Consider the following 8,278-nt stretch of genomic DNA (forward strand, 5'->3'; position numbering starts at 1 on the left):
TCATGTAGGCTGATTTATACCTGGCATTTATACCTGGCATCCCACTATTATTCATGGCCCGTGGAATTAACTAGGACTTGGGAGGGGATAACTGACACAATTTCTTTCAAGCTAAAGAGAATACCTATGTACTGTTTCACTTTTAATTAATTTTGTGACCAGGAGTAATTCAGAGTAATTCAGAGAGAGGCTACATGAGTATCCTCATTCACAAATTCCAGTGCTTTTAGCACTGCTAAAGGCTCAGGACACAGGTGCCATGTGATCTCTGTGTGTGCTTCCATAAAACACCTCTGAGAACCTGTCAAGTGTTTCATGTGTATTACGGATGACAGGTCAGACACCATATCTAATTTCTCAGGTTTGAAAGTTTTATTGGCATGGGGAAAACACACAAATCTGCGGCCTCAGCCCTGCCATCTCCTTACACATATGAGAGCACTCGACACCTCAGAAACCACTTGGTCAATAAAGACACTCCTGCACTTAAGTCACTGAGGGATGTATTTCTAATTAGCTTGTAGAGCCTTCAGCTAAAGCCTCTGACTGGGCTAAGGGATACTACAATTCATTAAAGCACCATTTAATGAAATTAAAATGCAATGCTAGGAAAGCTGATAGTGTCTTACTGTAGCTTCTATGGTGCAGTGTTCCAAACAGAACGGCTTCGTAAGCAGTAAAACCATTTGACAGATTCTGTCGGACAGTTGTTTATCATAGAGGTGAATGACCTTGGACTGACAGATAATGGGCAAAGGCAGCACAGAAGCAACCTCCTGTGAAAGAATAAAGAAAGAAAGAACAGTCTCCTACCACCTTAAAAGAGTCTGAGGAATGTTATTTTCCTCATCTTTATTATATTTCCTGCTTATGTAAGTTTTCCTAAATGTGTTTGCAAACATTATTTTGCTTTTTTACAGAACCATCAGATGCTATTGACCCAAGTCTTCTTGGAAGCCATACCCTTTTATAGTCCCTTTAGCCACTGTACCTCTCCCACCAACAAATGTTTCCACAGGGAAACTTTTGCCTGTGTTTTATCCTGATATGCTTTTCTTTTTGGTATTGATATCTAAAAATAAGTGGAATTGTGTTCATTTGCACCTATTTGGTAAAAGTATCTAACTCTTTGGAGAACAAACCTTTCTTGCCTGAGCTACTTTCTTGCTTCCTTTGCTTTTATTGAAATAAAACACCATTTGAAATTAATTTGCCATATCTGATGTGGACAAGAGAGAATATAAGCACATAAGCATATGAATACATGGTTACAATGAGAGCAGAAAAGTAAAGCAATTGAAATCAGAAACATTAGTGTCTGCACTGTTCCTCACAAACCTCAACATAAAGCAGATCTAAATACTTTCAGTGTTACACTTCCACAATGCATCTGGGTAGAGAAGATTCTGAATATTTAGTTTTGCCTGCTGAGCATTCGTCAGCTGTCCCTCCTTCCAGAAGAAAATGTGTAATCCAAATAAGATATGAGATTTCCTGGTAACTGAAGTAGCACAATTTTACTACTCAGGCAAGTTGGAGTATGAATTCTTGTACATTATTCCATCCGCTACATCAGACATCCTAAAAACTTGCCAAAACTCTCAGTATGTTTTAATATAATTTAAAATAGCACACAGTTTGTACAGACTTAAAAAAAATAAAAAAATAAACCACAACCAACAGAACAGATCCAGTAATAACACAGAATAATCTGAGTTGAAAGGTACTCAAAAAGGATCCTCAAACCCAGCTCTTAAGTGAAGGGCCCATCCACGGATCAATATCAAGCAACTCTAAATAGAGATGAAAGTTTTGTAACTGCTTTTGCCCAATTTCCCAGCTTTGGAGCCTAAAAGTATATGGAGAAGATTAAATGGCATTTAAAACAACAACAACAAAACAACAACAACAAAAAACAAACACCAGCTTTCTTTTCACATGAGATATATTCTAAACTATAGATCCATTTAGGAGCAAACTTAGCAGAGGAGTTAGAAGCCTGTCATTATTTTCTGTTAATACCATCCAGTATAGCACAGGCTACCTGTTAGGTGACAGGTGAGCACTTAGCTAGCTTCTGGTCTAAAGGAGAGTTTGAGTCTGCAAGGTAAAAAATAAGCAACCCTGAATTATTTTATACCAAACCTCAAAACAAAAATACTGGCAAAGCAGTCATAGCTAAGTGCGTCTTTACTTAAATTCACAGTGGACAGGATATGCAAAAAAACACACAACAGAGACCATCACACTGTCTGGAAGATGGGGCCCATCCTAAAACCTGTCACTATCCTCAGTCAGTTCCATTAACTGTTGGACAAGCTTGTTCGACCCTCATAAAAATATCCTGCATTAAACCAAGTCTACCAGGCACTGTTTACTACATGTAATTCAAAGTTTGTGTTGTAAATACATCAAGCACCAGGCCAAAGAAATGTAGATATAGCCCTGACTTGGTGAGGCAGTCCTAAAATGTAGATATCACATTCATAAGAGTCAGGACATGATTTCATCATGCCTTACACCAGAACAGAGGGTTTTCTATGCCCAGCGTAAGTATGCGCACAACAATTCATCCCCAACATGACAGAATGGAAAAGAACTTACAAAATTCAGCACTTACACCAGGTCACAGCTTAAGGTTTCAAACATATCAAAACCCATTATTTTCTATACAGACAAATTTAGGTGACATGATCATATAATATGTCACTTATTACTCAACATTTTATATATAGCCCTGACTTTTCTTGAGATGACTTGAAAACTCTGCCAGATGTACTTGACCTCCAAATAAAGGATGCAGCTTGTATGGAAGCAAAAAGGGGAATATCCTTCACCCAAAAAAACTGAAGAGAAACAAAAGTAATTTAAAAAATACAAATATGGAAATAAATTAATTACTAGAAAATTACTAAAAATCCATTACATTGCATTGCACCATAGTTGTAATTCAGTTAGCATTATTACACCATGTCTGGAGCCTGTAAAGATTTATGGATGCACTTGACTTAGGAGTTTCCTTGAAGTTTTAGCTCTTCATTGCACAAATTCATTCCCTGAGGTAAGTCTTCATAGGCACAAACTCCAAGAACATAGGACTCACAAACTGTCTTGCCAGGGCATAATGCTAAAATAGTGATGTATAAGTTGTGAATGACATTCCAAGACAAAAGTCACTAAAAGGATGACTCCTTCCCCATAACTTTGTCCATAATGTTACTGAGCAACATGAATTTGCAGGCATTTTACTGCTGCAATTACAGTGATCTCTCAAATAAAATTGGCACAGCTTCAGTCTACAGTCTTGAGTAATTTCTGAACCCTGTAATTAGTTTTATCAGAAGAAAGGCTCAGACTATTTCATTTCAAATAGAGTAAATAGACAGTTAATTTATAGTGGTTTCCATGTTCTCTACATTTTCTGATATAAAATTAAATACATGTTTGCTTTTGTTCTCCATTTTTGATATTTTAAGCAGCAGATGCTCATTCAAGAAGTCTCAATATCCTAAAGAATTGAGCATGATAAAGCAAATCAGCCTGTTTATTCTGGAAACTTCTTACTGATAAGAATTGTACACAGAAGAAATATAACATTATAGCCATCCAGTGTGGTACTGTGCCACGTGGCAAGGTCATGGCGTCTATCTTGCATGAATTAAACACTACAAACATTTTTTAATGAGCCATTCATGAAATATCATCACTCTTTAAATCAATGATAATTCACACCACATGAAGAACCTTACTTGCTAATCTATCCTTAGCTTCTAGAGTATACAATTCAAGAAGTTCATACAGAAATCCATTTGTGGCAAATAACTGAAGGTATTTTCGTGTCTTGTCTAGCTCAACCTTAAGAAATTGGAAGCAAAACAAAATTCTCATGCACTTGAGAGTTCAGAAAACTCAGTATCAACATGATAACACAGAACAGCACATTAGATGATGATAGATCTCTCATTGCAGCATAACATACATGGTTAAGTGGCTGTATTATCAAATAAGACTTGATTATGCACATCTGACATGGACAGAAATTTTGCCTCTCTTTCCTTGGGATTGAACCAAGAGTTAATTACCATAGGCAATGTTTCCAGAACTGTTACATGCTAGCAGCTCTCACTTAATAACAACAATAATAAGGAATTGTTGGGTACAGACTGAGCTTGAAGTCTTGGTTAAGATTTGACTCTCGTGTCCTGTTGAGCACTTATATCTTTCAAAAATCTGGATACCTAGTGATAGATCTAAATTCAGACAACAGAGGCGTTTGAAATTCTATTGCAAGAAGTACTGCTAAGTCTATTAAAACCTAGTAACATATCATTCTTAAAATACAACTTACTCAGAAAATCTAAAACCATAGATGTATTTGTTCTTAAAAATCTGCTGTGAATCCTTTGAAAGATTTCATTAATTTCCTAAGATTGATATTTTCACTACAACATCCACTGCATTCTGCTGCTTCTTTAAAAGAATGTACATTTAGCAGAGTTATTAATAAAAACTCAGAGCAAGAAGCATTTATGTACTTAAAAGTGTCTAGGTCTTATAGCTGGAGAACTTGTGAATTGCTTGTTACAAAACTATTACAGCAGATTTCAGCTTGTCTCTTTTGCTTGTTTCTGTCTTTCAGGAGAATGCAGAAAATTCACTCCCCCTTCTTTCTCTGTAGATTTAATGAGCCAGGCATGACAGCATTTCATCTTACACAGCATCTTGTCAGATCCAAACTCTATCATAAATTTTATTATCATCTGCTTTTGTTACATAATCATTCCTACAGGCATGTTCATAACCTGTTGGACACAAAGAGAAGAGATTCTCAAAAAAATCCTCAAAACTACTTATTCATAGTCAACCCTCCAACTCCACATAATAATTCAGAACACACAACATAGATGAGAAAACACCCAATACAAGAGGGTAGCAAGGCAGCTTTGGATTAAACTCTTGTACATCAAGAGATAGAACAGAGTCAAATCAATCATCTCTTACGATGGCTAAGAAATGCCAGGCTTAAAGCACACAAGAAAAATCGCTGGACAGGTAATCCTGAGTATTCTAAAATAGATGTTGTCATTCATCTCTATTAAAGCTGTTCCACTTCATATGAAATAATTAAATCATTCGGTCCAGGAACTGAAAGGATGGTCTAATTGACACAGAGAAGACTTGAAAAGGAGTTTTGCAACTAGTGTACTCCCGAAGCAGGAAACCAAGCACAGTGGAGAAGAGTAACACATCCTAGAGAAGAAATTAGTTTTCTCCTGATCAAGAAACATTTCATTTCTTTTCCAATATACTATCCAGCAGCTCACTTACCAAGCTGCTCATGCTACCTGCTGCTTTTACAGTGAATGAAGTACAAGGGGTCACTGGAATTTCCTGAATTCACCCCATAGAAGCAGTAAGAAGAGAGAGATTTCATACTTGTCTGAAAAGCTGGAACACCTCAGCCAAGTATTTCACTACCCCCTAACTTTAAAAAGGAAATATTTCAGAACAAAAATTCCAGGTCCACAAAAAGGCTGTAACTACCTTGAAGAGCCTGCAACTTTCTTCCCGAGAAAATTTTTGTAATGGTCACCATCCACCCTCCCTCCTCTGAGGCTTCAGCTGCCAGTGTTCAAGCCATCCTCTGCTGTAGCATAGCTGTAACCTGGAGCAGGATCCTGTGAGAACAGCTGTGAGAGGCCTTGTCTGTGCTTCCACCCACACACCTCCCACCCCTTGGCTGTCAAGCTGCAGTCAGGCTCAGGATTGGGCCTTAGTTTGGTTCTAGGCTGTGCTCTAGGTGTACCTGGCTTGGTCAAGCTGATGTCCTGGCTAGGACATCATCTGCAGCTGGTCAATATAGACTAGTCTAGTAAGGAAAAAAATGGTGGTATCCTTAAAATTCATTTCATGGTCCCAAAATAAGATTCTCCCTTCTTTTCAAGTAAATTTGGACATACAATGAGCACAGGTTTTTCATTGATATAAAAATGGCTTTCAAAAAATTAATTAGAAAAAAAAAATTCCTAATCAACATTATTTTAGTATTTATTTTCCAGGTACATTACATTTGACCTAACATATAAGAAACAAAACCCAGACATAACTAAAGTACACCTCCACCTATTCACAGAGATCCTGATGCTCTCTGTACAGTTAACAGAAAAGAGTTCCAAAGCTACTGCAGTTTACTCATGATTTCTTTGAATGGAGGAATAAAGACTGGTTTTTCCTGACATAAATGAGTGCTGCTGAAAGGTTGTCTATTAACTTTCTCTAGCAGTACTGCAAAGAGCCTTTCTGGGACACAAGAAGAGAGAAATCATGATATATTTTTAAGAAGACGGCAATTGTGTAACCATAAAAAATATATTCTCCCTATAAAAAAATAAATACTTTAAATACATGTTTACATACATATATGCAAAGAATAGCTGAAATATTTGAGAAATGTCTCTTTCCTGTCGTAATGTCTATGTAAGCGGGTAAACACATAAGGGCAGTGCCACAAGGAGAATACGATGATTAAATATTTCCTAAAAGGAGGAGGAACATCAAATACAACGCAGCCGTGCGCACGTAAGGACCTGGCAGTGCTCATCTCTCGACAGGCCACCAGGGCGAGCTCTCGTCAATAACAGAACTGGTTTGCATTCTTACTATTCCAGTTGCCAATGTTCAAAATTATTGTCACAAAGCATTACATTTTCCTGCTGCCAGCAAAATGACTGCTAAAACAGAAACGACAGAAAAAATTTCTAATGCAAGAATTCTATAAGACAGAGATAATTACTATGTTTATCTCTGTGTCCTTCAAATGCCTATTCACAGCCATAAACCAACATATCTCACTCTGGGAATCATAGAGGCACAATTAGGAAATCAAATCCCGAACTGCTTGTAGGAGAGTCTTAGAAAAAGACAAACTTTCTGTTCTTAGACTCCTGAATAATGAAATTGTATTTTCATATAAGTAGGACTACTCTTCAGAAAATAATTCTTCAACTTCACACAAATCTTCACAAAAACCCGACAGATTTTTTTTTTTTACTTACAACCCTGACACTGACTTATCATATTTATTTTTCACATCATTTTCACATACATGTTGGAAGAGTAACCATCCCTTTTATTTCTCAGATAATTTGGATCCATGAGGAGCACCTATTAAAACTCCAAATCATACAGAAAAGCTTCATCAGTCTTTTAAAGGGGTCACAATTGAATTTTGGCTTCTTGTGCTGGTATTGGCTGTGGTAGATTTTATATTCTTCACAGTAGGTGGCATAGGGCTCTGTTTTGGATTTGGGCTAGAAACAGAGTTGATATTTCAGGGATATTTTCATAATTTCTGAGTAGTGCTTATACAGAGTTGAGGCCTTTTCTGCCCCTCACACCACCCCACCATCAAGGAGATTGGAGGTGCACAAGAAGTTGCGAGGGGACACAGCCAGGACAGCTGACTGGCCAAAGGAACATTCCATGCCAGAGGGTGCCATGCTCAGTATATGGAGCCGGAGGAAGGAGGAAGAGAAGGATATTGGGAGTGATGGTGTTTGTCTTCCCATCACTGCTATGTGTGCTGAGGCTCTGCTGTCCTGGGGATGGCTGAACACCTGTCTGCCCATGGAAAAGAGGCAGTATGAATTAATTCCCTGTTTTGCTTTGCTTGTGTGCCTTGCTTTTGCTTACTAATTAAACTGTCTTTATCTCAACATATGAGTTTTCCCCCTTTTACTCTTCTGATTCTCTCCCCCAGCCCAAGGGGAGGAGTGAGGAAGTGGCTGCACAGGGCTTTGTTGCCAAGTGGAGTTAAAGCATGACACTTCATTAAGAAGAACCCAATGATAACCATTATTTACTGCAATACAAAGGCTCCTTTTCAGTTCCATAAACATTAATTATCAGGAGGACAGAAAGGTACAAGACTGAGTTTTAAAGTAAAAAAAAAAAAAAAATCTATCTGGCTGAATGTAGAACTAAAGATGATAAACTTATTTTTTCCAAGACTTTCAGCAGTACCAATAGACTAAGCTCTGTGTTTGTGAAGTTGTAAACACAGTGAGGGCTTTTATTTTTTGCACTGAACATCACGGATCAATCTCTTTCAAATACATCCCTCTCCAAGTACAAAGTTCATTAAAACATTGCTTGCAAGGTTGTGTGGTGTTTTTTTTTTTTTTTTGTTTTTTTTTGTTTTTTTTTTTGTTTTGTTTTGTTTTGTTTTGTTTTGTTTTGTTTTGTTTTTTTAATATTTAGTGGAGTTTTTTCCCCAGTC

The sequence above is a fragment of the Zosterops lateralis genome (genome assembly GCF_965231275.1).
Source record: "Zosterops lateralis genome assembly, chromosome: 4".
NCBI lineage: Eukaryota > Metazoa > Chordata > Aves > Passeriformes > Zosteropidae > Zosterops > Zosterops lateralis.